The sequence below is a fragment of the Cibotium barometz genome, chromosome 3 (genome assembly GCF_041138505.1).
Source record: "Cibotium barometz isolate CiBa-2024 chromosome 3, ASM4113850v1, whole genome shotgun sequence".
Lineage (NCBI taxonomy): Eukaryota > Viridiplantae > Streptophyta > Polypodiopsida > Cyatheales > Cibotiaceae > Cibotium > Cibotium barometz.
In genome coordinates, this window is record NC_141048.1 from 9964777 (window position 1) to 9979984 (window position 15208).

A 15208-nucleotide genomic window follows, 5' to 3' on the forward strand; every position below is an offset into this window, starting at 1 on the left:
CCACAATGATCAAGTCATCCACATAAATACTTGCTATCTTGTTTAGGAACATACAAGTTAGCATCATAAGCACTTTTTGAGAGACCAATATGCATAAAAAATCCATCTATTTTTTGGTATCATCTCCTTGGCACCTGTTTCAGTCCGTACAATGCCTTCTTGAGTATGCAAACCTTGTTCTCTGAATTGGGCACCTCAAAAGCTAGTAGCTGAGACACATATACCTCCTCGTTGAGGTGTCCATTCAAGAACACTGATTTGAAATCCATCTGAAAGACGGGCCACCTCCTGTGAGCAGTAATGTAAAGTACTACTCGAATAGTAAGCATCCAAGCTGTGGGGGCAAAGATTTCTTCAAAATCAAATCCTTCAACATGAGTATCAATTATTTTCATGTTCTTTGAGTGATCAACCAGGTCCCAAGTTTGATTTTTCATGATGCTATCGTACTTCTCTTGCATGGAAGCTTTCTAGTTTAGATCATCCATGGTCTCATCCAAATTGGATGGCTCATGAACCTTCATAATCATAGCCATGAAGGCCATATTGACTATGTGTTCAGATTCCTCTTGCATGGCATCTTTCCAATTTAGATCATCCATGGCCTCATCCAAATTGGACAGGCAGTTCCTGAACCTTCATAATTGTAGCAATGAAGGCAATATTGTCTATGTGTTCAGATTCCCTTCTCTTCTCGTCTATTCTCTTTGATCTTCAAATTCCATCTATCAAAGACTCTTCCATTGTTGGAGTTGGATTATTCTCATCATTAAAGAGCTGCTTGGACCACTTGCAACTCACTTGCAAAGTGGCTTTCCTTGCAGCTGTTGGTGTTGGTGGAGTCTCCTCCTCAGATTTCTCCTCTTGAATCTGGATCCCTACGTTGGAAAAGTGCACTAGGTGAGTTTCTCTTGCATCTGACAATAAAGTGGAGGAATCTCTCTACTGTTCCATTGTATGTAGATGCTCATGAAACACCACATCCCGTCTGATGACGATATTCTTTTCCTCTAGATCATATAGCATGTATGCCTTTGAATCCTGGCTATATACAAGAAATATGCATTTTCTGCTCTTTGGATCTAACTACTTTATGGTGCTATTTGGAACATGTGCATAACACTCACATCCAAATGCTATGAAATCAAAGACTGAAGGCTTTTTATGTGAGTAGGGCTCCAAAGGAGTCTTCCCTTATAGGGCCTTCATGTAGCTACGGTTGAGGATGTAAACTGTCTTATTTACTACTTCAGCCCAAAAAGACTTAGGAAATCCTTTAGCTTGTACCATGCATTGCCCCATCTCCATGACTGTACGGTTGCGGTGCTCCACAATTGGATTCTATTGAGGCGTATGGGCCATTCGCAGCAATATTTTTGGGGCACTTTTGGGATTGCGACGTGAGTGAGATTTTGAATTTGGGGCGGGCTCACCCTCTTACTGGGAGTTTTTTCAAGGCGAAGGATTTTCACACAAGGATAATAATGACACAGAGTCCATGATGTAAATAGTGCAGAGCTTGACACGCGTCACTACATGGATTTACTCCGTGAAATTTTCCACTTATCACACTGACACATTCTGTCAACACTCCCTGTTCTGAACACTATAGAACTTGATGCGCATCACTACATGCATTTTGTGACCTCTGCAACATTTCCTATTTTGAACACCACAACACTCCCTATTCTGAACACTATAGAACTCGACACATCTCACTACATAGACTAATAGCACTGTAGTAATCCAAAAGAATAACCATTGCACTTTTTTTTCAAAGTAGAACGCCATCGCACTGGTTTTCACAACGTTTTGCAACCACCATGCTTGTTTTCCAAGTAATCCTAACTTATACCACATCAAATCATTAGGTACAAGCAAAAGAATGTATGCTAGCATTCCAAAAGGTAAAGGAGTTTTGCAAGCTAGAAGAACATGGAGCAAAGGAATCATGCTAGCATACTAAAAGGAATAGAAGCATGCTAGGATTAAAGAAAGAAAACCTAATACTACATTGGTAACTTGGCCTCATTATATTTTTAGAAGATACATATTCAAATTTTAACATGACCAAGAGAACAAAGTTGGGAAAACATAGTGACATGCTACCATACCAATTGTGCACATGCTTTCACGTGCTAAATACCACAATGGAAAAAGTTGGTTTTTCGATCAAAATGAGTAGACAGTTGAGAAATAATCTTCATATTAAAATCATTTAAAATAATTTCATCCAAAAAATTATACTTATTTCATTTCACATAATTTACATGAAGTATTTAGTATTTTTCTTTTTCTCCTATGTTAAAAGGAATGAAAAATGGAGAAGCATTATACTTCTAAACTTTTTCTTATTTCTTAGGGATTCAATATTGCTAGTGATGATGAATCTTCAAATATTCTGGTTGATTTTCAATGGCCAATTGTGGCATAAGAATATTTACAAGACTTTAAAACCAATGAAATTTCTTTATCCAATTAAGAGATTTAATTGGAGACACAAATTCTCGAGTTGGTTCATGGAGATGTAAGAGAAATGCACACAAGTTCGAGGAGTAGAGAATCTCATGTACGAAAATAGAAATTATGGAGAGGTTCAATGAAAGACCTCGAGAAGGAAACAATGATTGCAGTACTTGCTACAAATGATCCTTTGAATCATCCATTATACATTGCAAAGTCCTTGATATGATAAAGGAGGACAACATCATAAGAAGTATTGAAGTCCAATTATTCCACAGTGATCCAATAATGGGAGCTTAACAAACCTAAAATGATTGGAGGAAAAGGAAAAAGTAACACACACAAGAGAATCAATACCTTGGAAGTCTCTATGATCCATGTTCTTATTTATGACTTCACATTGGTCATCTTCACATAAGGTGAAACAATCACTATTGACGGAGAGATTGAAGGATGTAATAGATGGTGTAGACATTGATGAAGATGTGCAGGTTGCATGACATCAATATGACCTCCTAAAATTTCATGCACTAAAATTTTCATCATTTTTATAACTTGTTGTGGATATGCTACTAAAAATTTGAGGTTTTAGTATACATTTACATTGTAATCAAATAGAGTCATTGTACTTGAAGTTAAAACATGGTAAAATTGATGGCTTTTGTCATATACTTTTTTCGCAACTTGATAGTTTGACAAAAAGCTTTTTAAAAATGCATTATTTTCACTTCAAATTTTTTCCACATTGGATTCCATTTGTGAAATTATTCCAAAAATCTTGGTTTTTGGAATAATTTTGTAGAAAAGAGGTTTTGAGAAGTATAACTTTTAGTTAAAAACCCTAGTTTTTGGCATGTTTTTCCATATTCTGTGTTTTGCATCCTAATTCAATAAAAACATACCCCATTCATATGCAATCGTGTTCCAGTAGACTCTCATTGATTGTATAATGATCAGATTAGCCAAAAGGGCAAAAGATGAATGTGAGTAAATATGGATCGAACACTCACAAAGAATTGGAGGAGAGAATTACTAGGAAAGATTTGGGGTAGGGATTGAGCAAGAAAGAAAAGCGCCTTTGAAACTAGCTTCCGTCCTCTCTGTCTATTTGATCCTCTAGTGATATGATCTCCTCCAATGATCCCCTCACCACCATAGTGCCATATTTAACAAGTAATTTGAAAGGTCGGTTTTTGATGAGCATTTCTCCATAGATCTCTTAATATCTAGCCGTAGTCCACCAAGGATTTCAATCTCAAGAAACTCATAGAATCCTACTTTGAATTTGGCTTCTATCTTCATTAAAAGTTGAGGCTTACCAAGAAGATGTGACAAAATAATAACATGAATATCTTCCCACATAGAGGGACTATGAAGAAAACTTCCAAAAGTGGATTTTATGACCCATGTTTGAGAACATCTAGATAATGTTAGGAAAACATGAGACAACATTGTCCAAAAAAAAGTAATCCAAAGACTTAGAAAATATGATCGATAGGGAAAAGAACCACTTGATATAGTGTTGAGGAAGCATGAAATATCAATCCTCCTTCCTGCGTAACTTTCATACATTAAAAAATATTCCCTTCAATTTCCACCCCTTACGCTCATGCTATAGACTAGGCTATGCAGTACATAACAATGCAAAGAGGAAGAAAGGAAGATATGCAACATTCCCATTCAGTCCACAAGAGAATTATGTTGATCTCTCCTAAGCTAACATTAGTTCAAGTTGCATGGCTACACATACTGCTAGGTTATTAATTCTAGTATAAAAGAGTGGGAGCACATTTTGAAGCAATAGAATGCCCAATCTATAGCTCACATACACTTTCAAGGGCTAGGATTATGAGTCAGATCAAAAGAATTTTAGCCTCTCTCATAGAGGAAAACATAAGTCTTTCTCAAAAGTACTTGGATAATCTCAAAATGAGCTCAAAACTAGATCAAGAGAAGGAATAGCTAACACACAGCACATCATAGATAAAACAAGATTTCAGAAGACATCCTTTGTGGCCAAGGTGAGTATCACATGATGACAGTCTGTATGAATTCATGAAGGAAGGAAGCGCAAAACAAACCCTACAATAATCCCAAAAATCACCCTCATAAAAGGAAAAGTAAACACATGAAACCACATTACCAATATTCACAAAGGTATCAGTTAAAACAATCTACTGTAAGGAAAACGATAGGATTTCCTTCTGAAACAACAATAAAAACTATTTCAAAGACATATGCATGTATTCATGGAAAATGAACATCTCATTTATGGTGGTATCACACTAGATGATCATCTTGAGGACAATTGTAGGGAGTATAGATCCGCACACCAACAAACAAACCCACAACCTATAAAGGCAAAAACAACGTATGCCCTTTTCAAGCTTTCAACATTCCCAAAAATAAAACGACCATTCCTAGACATACACCAAATATTTTGACTATCCTTCAACAAAATCCAACAACATACCACACACAATAGTCATGGAACATATACCTTTTCATAATTGGCTACATCAAGGGTGAAACGATGATAGATGCCCGGGCAGTCACTTTTCATAAACATATGTTATGATCTGATTTGAAAAATGACACATTTTAAAGTATGGCTACAAAGACCCTTTATTAAAAAAGGAATTTCTACATATGAGTGTTTTAAGTACCTCAATAATGTACACAAGGGATTTATATATATGGACTTGAAAACATGTGATATAGGTATATCTTTAATAGTGACCGCTCCAGGGATAGATGCATGCAAGAAGAATGATTAAATCTCCCTTCTTGGTCAAAATTTGGATCCATATGTCATCAAAGTCCCTTACATTGAAATAACATGCTTCATAATAGGTAAGTTTAATGATTTAGAGAGGCTCCTCTAACTTGCATCCTACACATCAAACTCCCACTTGAAACAAATTGGATTCATTACAAGAATAGCCATGTTGCACAAGTGTTGCATTTGTTAGAAAAATCTAGTTACCATACTGTATTCACAAATGAAAAGAACAAATGACATCCAAAAATAACTCTCATCCATTCTTAAGTGTAGGTGAGACCAACAAGCAAGGAAACGCCCTCATAGACAACACCAGGCCGAAAAGATTTACCACCACAATGAAGAAACATAAAACCAAATCTAAATCTTACCGTTGCCTTTGATAACACAATCTCTTCATCAACATGAATATTGTCCTCATAGAAATTTTTTCAATTTAGCCTCATAAATAGGAAGTTTTTCTATATCGACGATGTCCTAACAAACATCAAGAGTATTAGTCTAATTTGATGCCCATTAAAATTTTAAACACCCTAAAGAAGAATATATATGTGCAAGAAACTAAAAACTGGCCTTCTTATGTGATAGGTGGAACCTCATTCTTTCGAAATCTTTTCAAGATTCAAGACATGTTCATAGTTATTGGCATCTAAGTTCTAATGAAGCACTCACAATTTCACCATAGTTGGGAAACTAGTGAGGTAGGAACACAGGATATAGGGAATTGGGCTACTCGGGGAATGAAGTCTTGGATTAATGTAAGCATCACATGAAAAACAAGAGGGAGGTGTAATTGGGATTTGGGGTTGTGCAAAGCTCAACTAGGTGGAGTCAAGCCTTGTATGAAACTATTGTTCTGAGGATGTTATCGTTCCAAGGATATGATGAGGTGTTTAGTGAAAATATTTTCCTTTGGCACACCATGTCAATTAAAAAAGGGCTCCCACGAAAATCATGAGCGTGTATGCCCTCAAACGTTTCATGCTTAAGGCCACATGGCCCAGCCCAAACATAGGTCCCTTATTTCATAGCCATGCATATCCCTATCGCTTTCCCTTATAAAAAATGTCACTAGAGTCTCTAGCGAAATCCATGAGCTAGGTGCTCATGGGATCAAGGTTCCCTCCCCTCCATTGTCCATCACTCCATTGTCAGCACATGGTCCAGAGGACGGCTAGGTAATTTTTCATGGGTGAGATCTGTATGTGAGATACGTATGTTTCTGTGTATTTGTGAGAGGAAGAGAGAGATGATTCAATAAGTTGTGAGTGAGAGAGAGAGAATTGCCCTTAGACTGCTTGCCTTGAGAAGATTTCATGAGATATATCTACCCTGGGGTGGTCGCTCTCTAAAAATCCATAAAACATGTGTGAGCAAGCACATATTTAAAATACCCCTATAATTAAAATTTTACATTTTTTTGCATAATTCTTCATCCCTCTTCCATATGTATACATATTCAAATATAGAATTTATAAATCCCCTATGTAGGTTCACATAACTAAAGTACATCAAATACATGTTTTTTGAATCCCCTCCCACCCGTACATGGACCATAAGTCCCCTAATTAAAAAAATCCCCTTTTATTAATTATCGTGCTATATTACATTTTCTATAAAGTGACCACCCCGGGATATCTACGGGGTGAGAGAAAGACATAGAGAGTTTGATTGGCATGCTAGGGTTGTTTCTGAGACCTGCGTGGACAGTACAATGCTCATATCCAGATTTGAAGGAAAATTTATGACTTAGATTCTTAAGAGGTTGAGAGATATAATCTTACTTTTTATAGCACCTCAATCTGAGCTCTGTGTGGAAAGTTATCGCATCTACAAAAAGTGACAAAAATTCAACCCATGTGCGACTTCTCGGTTCTCTGATAGAAGACTTCGTGACTGTCAACTTAGTGTTGGAAATGTCAAAAATTACATCAATTCAGCATGAATTTCCATGTTTACATTTGAAATTTATATTTTGATCTCTGCATGATTGAAGTGATATCACTATGTGTTGAGTTGTAAATGCTATTGTGATAAAGGTTGTCTGATTGAAGGGTATTCTCCTTGTTAAGAATCGATTGTGTTGAAGCTCTGAGTGATTTCTTTTTAATGATACAATACTTGTGAGTCCTAAATCTATAAAGGAAATTTTCCCTTACTATGTGTAAAGACTATAAATGAGTTGAGTTTGTCACCTTGGTGGTGGTATGGCTCCTGAAGGTAAATAATTTGACAAGAAAGATTGATTGGATGGAACCAAGTATCATACTTGGTTAGTGGAGATGAATATGGTCTTAATTGAGTGTGATATGTGGACTATTGTATCCAGAACTAACAATAAACCTTTTTTTCGATGAGTAGAAGATATAGGAGCCTAGGTGGAACTAGATCAAAAGCATAAGCATTTCTTATGTCTTATTAACTACCAACGGTTAATAGGGCCACTCCATTTGAGGAAGTCGGCAAGTCTGACTGGTTTTTTTGCAATTACTGATGCTGTTCACCACCAGTACGGCTCAAAATTGGGAAGGGAGCTCCACATGCGTCGCCCATCAGCCCCTAAAAGCAATTAAGCTCAAATGAAACTTGCACTGAGAATTGATGTGAATGTCGGTGGCGACTATTTGAGAAAGTATGGGCAATTCGTGATGAAAATTTCTAATTCCTTGGATGAGGAAGTAACAAAGTTTGGTGAGAAATGGTTTGCTAGTTGGGGAGAACAAGCTCTAGGAAAATTTGAGAGAACAGGGGAAAAAAGATGGGAGATTGGAGAAGAAAGAGGAATCTTGTGGAGATACCACAAAGATGATCTAAATATGCTATCTAGCAAGGGAAGGACCTATCTTGGTCTGATACCATGTTGGGAATTTGGTCATGTTGGGAAGAGAGAGATGATGAGCAACATGGTTATGAAGTAAAGAGTGAGAGATAAAGTAGACAATGCATAAAAAATGCTTGTATTCGATGACCAAATCCAAATGAAAAGTGAGGGGATGAACCCCTTAAATACATCAAACAATGGTTGCCAAGGTGGCATGCCACATATGCCCTAGTTATGGCCATGCCATGCCTAGATGGGGGACCACCCCTACAATCATGCTAGATACCCCTATGATTGAGGACTTGCCTCCTATAATTGTGGTGAGGTGTCACCACCTTCATCCTATCAGACCCCCAAAGTTGCTCTTATTGGACCACATCATTATACCAATGACTTTGTGACACTTGTCACTCACACAACCTTAAACTAATGCACTCTAGTCCCTCACAAATGCATCAATATCTTCCTCAAGAGATTGCCTCATATGGGATCTCTTGGGATAGAACAACAATGTAGCATATGCTATGGTTATTTTGTATGAAAATAAATATGCAATGCAAATACAAACATTTTTCACTAGAAAAATTCTTAAAATGATACTTAATTCTAATAATATGCAATGCAATAAAACTATGCATATGTGATTACAAATTAATTCCCACAAAATCTTTTACAATTATGTCACAAATGATTTAGGCTATGCCACTTTTGTAAGTAAATAAAGAATAAACTAACTCTATAATGTAAAAAAAATTATTTTCACCAAAATACTCCTTAAAATGATAATCAATTCTATATAATATGCAATGCAATAAAACTAAGTATACTTTACTATAATTTTCCACATAGACTTATAAAGTTATGTCACAAATTATTTAGGCTATGCCACTTCTGTATGCAAATAAAATATAAATTAATTCTATATAATATGTGAGGAGACAAGATACCAAACTATACATGGTACCAAACAAGAAATGTTGATGTGTAAAGGGTGGGATAACATGGAACAATCACTTTTGGCTTTTTGGGTAGGAACTTGAAGAGAGTTTACATAATCCAAGCATAACCATAAAAAATGTGTTGTAATGCATTAATTAAGGCTTCCAAAAACATATCTTATCCTCTACTTTGAATCTGAAGGGGGAACCCACATGAAACCAAACTATACATGGTACCAAACAAAAAATGTTGATGTGCAAAGAGTGGGAAAACATGGAACAATCACATTTGGATTTTTGGGTAGGAACTTGAAGAGAGTTTACATAACCGTTGAAATGTGTTGTAATGCATTAATTAAGGCTGCCAAAAACATATCTTATCCTCTACTTTGAATCCGAAGGGGGGAATCCTTAATCCATAGAAACCCATGATCATGCTGACTTCCTCTATTTTGGAACTCTATGTGACAAAGTAGTAATCTAATAGCTTCCCTAAAATTTTTGAATCATTTATGAGTGTTGTTTTTAGTGCATGAAATTTATGGACATAGTATTGTACAGTTGTCACAAGATTGGAGCGAATCAAATGTGCCCAAGTAAATTCTTGTTGGGAAGAAGCATTGCTTGTTTGTTTATGCAAATTTTTTCAGCACAATGTGTGGGGTCCCATAATTTCTCAGTATAGATGACAAAGTGACAAAGAATATCTTGTCCCTAGTTGCCTAACCATTGCGAACAAGTTTTTTTCAACCTGTGCTTCAAGTCTATTGAAGTCCAAAGGCAAGTAAAATCTTGAAAACCTATGTTTGATTTTAATCTTTGTGTCAATAAAAGCGTCACTCAAGTGCAAGACATGACTTTGCAATTGGCCTTTCTGCATCCTGATCCAAGATGAGGACATGACTTACTTTAATAAAATCTTCATAGTTTTGAAGAATATGTTTTCAATGGAATATGCAAATCATATGTCTTGATTCAGTATTTCCACCTTTGCTATGTCTTGATATCTCATGCATGGAGGCAACTTACATAGTCACATGTTTTCCCAAAAAACAAAGTTGGGAATGCCATTTCTTCATAGAACTTGTCTTTGAACATGCTTAATGGTGTGAAGCCTTCTCAAGGCACTACATTTATAACTTGGTTATGAAAATCTACAATTTGTTGTGCCGTGTAAATTCCATGTACAAGTGTTTTAGTTGGAAGCTCTTCTTGGATGAATGGTGTTTCTTGGTCAAGTTATTGTTCAACCCTTTGCATAGTGGCAATATATTCAGACCAATCATGGTTCAAAACAACAATGTTTTCTTTATAAAATCGCTTGGGAAAAATCTTATAAAGAGTGTGCATTGTCAATGTTGGTCTAACTAGACCACTCATGTAGTTGTGCTTGTACTCCAACTTCTTTTTTATTGCAATCACAACAACAGAAGTATCAGACAAAAACTGAGGCATGACACATTGGGGGCGGTCTGTGTTAGCATATACATTGACAACACTACCATGCAAACAAGATGGCCTTCGTAAGTTAACTCCCGTATCTTTGTAAAAGATATATGTATTTCCACAAGATGTTCCTCAACCTTATTTATAGAGGCCAATGGCCTTGACGAAGTGAGGCAAAAGAGTGGCACTTTGCTTGCTCGTACTTGTTTTAGACAACTTTTGCAAATGTTTGTTTTTTGAAATTGTTTAATGGGCAAAAACGCTCTTGAATAAATGATTGGACTTGTCCTTGTAAGCTTGCACCTAAAGGTTAAAGTCCCGCAACATATGCATGCAAACCTAGGACTGTCTTGCATTGGTAGCGGTCTTCATTTCTTTTCTTGTGGGTGTCTCACTTTCCTTTTAAGGGCACTTGTTGATGTTCTAAGTTTTTGTTTGAAAGAAAGCATGTACTGTGACAACAAAAAATAATATTTTTTTGAAAATAACAAAAAGATGAAAACTTGTGGGCGGTTGTCGTGGGGCCCACAAGGTAATGGAAAGATGGCGACAAGAGGTAAATTTTGGTGGGTCATCTTGATCATTACTTTTCTCATGCAATAACTAGTGACAAGAAATATGAGTGGAATGAATCATTGTAAATACCATGTGTATGAATTATAAATACCTTGGTATGGGGTGAGGGTGAAGCATTACGAGTGGAGTGCATCAATTGTAAATACCATGTGTATGAATTATAAATGCCTTGGTATGGGATTAAAATCGGTAAGAGTGAATTAGTATTAGATGATATCGGAAAAATAGAAATGAGTCATGTATTTAGAGTGGTTCAAAAATCCTACATGGATTCAATCATGGACTAAAATAATATGAGGCCACATGCCAAGCACATGGATGAGTGTGGGATCAAGAAGAATCCTTCTAGAATTCCTAAGTGGAATATGGAGGATGTTGACATGATGAAAAGAGGGGGTCACCATGGGCTCCATATGTGAGGACTCTTGTCTTTTCCATCCATAAGAATCTTTGAATGGGACACTTGAGGACAATTGATGGTGACTCATGTCCTTATCTCAAGGAGACTTTTCTTTCTCAAATTTATTTAAGAGTCACAAGGATCTTGTGATGGGACACATGTCAAAAGTAGCCACAAAGGACATGGATGGTGACATACGGTCTTATGGAAATGATGGTGAAAGGAATCTACAGGGAGTCAATGTAAATGGGTAAAGGAGGGTAACAAAATAGCTATAAAAGGAGCCCTCCTCCCCCCTTGTTAAACAAGTCTTCTACAATTAGCCTTCATGCTCTTGTAGCTATTGTCCCCTCAAGCCTCTTCCATGAGTCTCTCTCCACTCTTGAGCCTTCAACTCCCTTCCTCTTGTAGACCTTTCCAATGAGAAGCCCTCTTTTACTTTGTAGATTGAGATCTTTGCCTCTCTACTCCATTTTCCCCCTCCCTTTCCTTCTATGCTTCAAAGCCTTGTTTGTTTCCCTCAGTGGGTGGATTCAAGATTTGTTATGAGGGGAGACTCTACTCTTTGGGGCGACCTCATTCCACCATGTATGAAGAGATTTGTTCCTTTGGTGATGGAAGTCGTTGCTTCTCTTTCCTTGTTGCATGTGTATATGATAGTTTTGACCCCCTGTTAGTATTTTGGCCATAGCTTTATTTAAAATGGAGGATCAAAAAGTTGTGAGTGACTATGTATGACAGATTCTTTTGATGACAGTTTTGACCCCCTATCAATATTTTGGTCATAACTTCTTGCTCGGTGCTCCGTTTTCAATGGAAATTATATCAGCGTGAAGCGCTTTTCAAGACGAAGAGATCTATGTGTTTAGATTATGATTTGGAGATTCTTGGAAAAAGTTATGGTCTCTATTTCTGGCAGGTAATTTCTACACAGGTTTTCCTCGCCTATGAAGAAGATGCAATGTTTCCTCAGAATCTTCCTATTCAACCAAACTAGCTTCTTCAGCCCTCCCACCATATCTTAGTCCATGTTATCTTGAGCCGCAAGATCTTCTTTCAACAACGCATCGTTCTAATTTTTGGTATAGACCGGTTGCGTGAGATCTTGGCTTCTCCCGATCCTCTTCTTCTCCCTATCTTGGACTATAATGTAACTTGGGATGTTAGCATCTTTATCCTTCTATAAGGGAGCAAGGAAAGAAATATGGGAGTTGTCTCTTTGAAAAGAAGGAAGGCTTGTAACTCTTGTTAGTGGTGTGGATTTCTATCAGATAGCTTGGGATACATCAAGGAACTAAGAAGTGCCTGAAGTGCAGTACCCCCAACTTCATGTCACATATTTTGGTGGAGATGCTGGGTAAGTTTGGCCTTGGATTTATCCCGCCTTACTGGTTTGTTTCACTTGTGGTAGAAGAGATGCATCCTGCTATCCTAACTTGACAGTGGTCTTGTGGATTGAAAAATCTTGGTGAGATCAAAGTTTTTTTTGGTGTTCATCTTGTGGTGCTAAATGTTCAATATTCCAGTGTTTCATGGAGCAGAAGGAGAAGATCCAAGCAGTTATCTTCAGGAGTTCAATCGAGCATGCCGCTTGCCAGGATGGTCTATGAAGGAGCGGATTGAGATACTTCCAGATTTCTTGGAAGGTATGGCCTTAACTTGGCATGAGGCTTTGCCAGAAGAAACCAAGAGTGATTGAGAAATGTTGACTGGTGCAATGAAGTAGAGATTTGGGATAGTGGAGTCACCAAATGCTTTATTATTGCAATTAGATCAAACTTCCCAAAAGGAAGGAGAGACAGTTTCCACCTTCTCAATGAGGTATGAGGCTTTGTTCCTTAAGTATCAGCATGCTGCTTTATAGGTTGTTGCTTCTTCTTCTTCTTCTTCTTCTTCTGTGGATGACTTTAAGAATTCTTTAGCAATGGAGCACCTTAAGATGAGTAAGTTTGTCATGGCTTTGGATCCTAATTTGCGTGGAAAAGTCCTTAGCAAGAATCCTTGTAATTTTAAAGAAGCTCTTCGTGTTGCTTTGAAGAAAGAGGCTGCTTTGCAAATTGAGTCTGCATTCCAACCGTCTTCTAGTGCACTGACTCCTTTACCACACATTGAGGCAACTTCATCATCTCAAGTATCATCCCCATCATTGGATCACAACATTGCACAACTTATGGCAGAATTTGCTGATTTGAAATTACACTTAGTCATTGCCAGGCCACCTAGGGTTCCACGAGTTGAGGATAAGCCTAGAGATAAGAGTAATGTTACATGTTATGAATGCCAAGAAAAGGGTCACTATCGCACTGAGTGTCCAAAATTGAAGAAAAGAGAAGAGAAAAGTTTAGCACTCCTAGAGGAAACATGTTCAGAAGGGGAAGAGGAAACCTTGATGCCATTAGTGACAAAAAGAGGTCGGAAAACTAGAAGTCAAGAAGAAGAAGAACAAGAAAAACCAGATAAACATCGGAAGATGAAGAAATCATCTAGAAGGAAAATTGGTCAGCCAGAATTTCCCCTTGGACAAGGAGCGGTTAGACCTTAAGGAAAAAACTACACATATCACTTTTGGACAACTGTTAGCACTCTCTCCCAAACTCAGGAAGGAATGGGGTAAGCTAGCTAGCACCAGAGAGTCAAAGAAAAAGAATAAGAGGGATAATGGGACTCCTATGGTTCAAAAAGTGGACATAGATGTTGGGGATGATGTACCAGTAATTGATGTAATCATTGATGGACGAGCTTCTTCTTGATGATTCCATAACATGTATGGAGAGGGAAAATTACTTAAAAATGTTGGATGGATTCCCTAATCTTTTTGTAAATAGCTACTCACAGATACTACAAGCTACCTCGGTGGAACACAAGATTGATCTCAAACCCGTGCTTTCGGACAGTCTGAGCACCAATGACCTTCCTCCAGGCAAAAGAGACATTTCTTGAACTGATCTGTATACCTGGGCTGGAACTGCCCTGGGGCACCCAAGGATCGATTGCCAAAATTGCAACCCCGCCCTTGTCCTTGAGCATTGTTCCAAGGAGCATTCCAATATTGATCACTCGAGCCTTCCTGGTGCTGTGTGAAGAACACAATCGGTTCTCTTGGTTCCGAAGTCGTCCATGTGGGGGAGGCGTGCCAACACGCTGCGCTCACTCATTATAATGGAAGAAAGCTGTGTTATGAGTTTTTGTTGTACACATGTGGCACCATTTCTCATTTAGTGCACATTCTATTGACATATGACCCGGACTAAGGTAGGTCGAGCACGAGATGGAATGCTCCGCTTTCGCTAAAGAGTCTCTAGATACCACAGGATGGACCTTCCCATTTTTTGGGCTTCGATGGGTCTTCACCTCTGCCTCCATATCTGTCTTTTCAGTTTGCTCGCTTGTAGACTCCTCATTGGAGCTCTCCTCGTCCATCTCATAATCCGATTTCCAATGCATCTGTCCCTTTGATTTCTTGCCTTTTTTGCCTTTCTCCTTACGCCTCCTCATGTGGCCTTGTAGAGTGACTCGCCAACGCGGATTGCTTGATTGGTTATGTCAGTCATAGTGGTCACAACATGACCCACCATGGCTAGGACTGTCCAGAGACTGTGTGATTAGCTCGAAATGAAGTACTCATTCAGTACCTCTCCTACAGGATGCTGAGTTGCTGGCACCCACTATAACAACTGACAGAATTGTGCCGCATTAACTTCCACTTTGTCCCCCCTTGTTCTAAGGTCTGCAACCCTTCCATTGTTCATGGGACAGTATTTCCCTTCCAGAATAGCCGCATA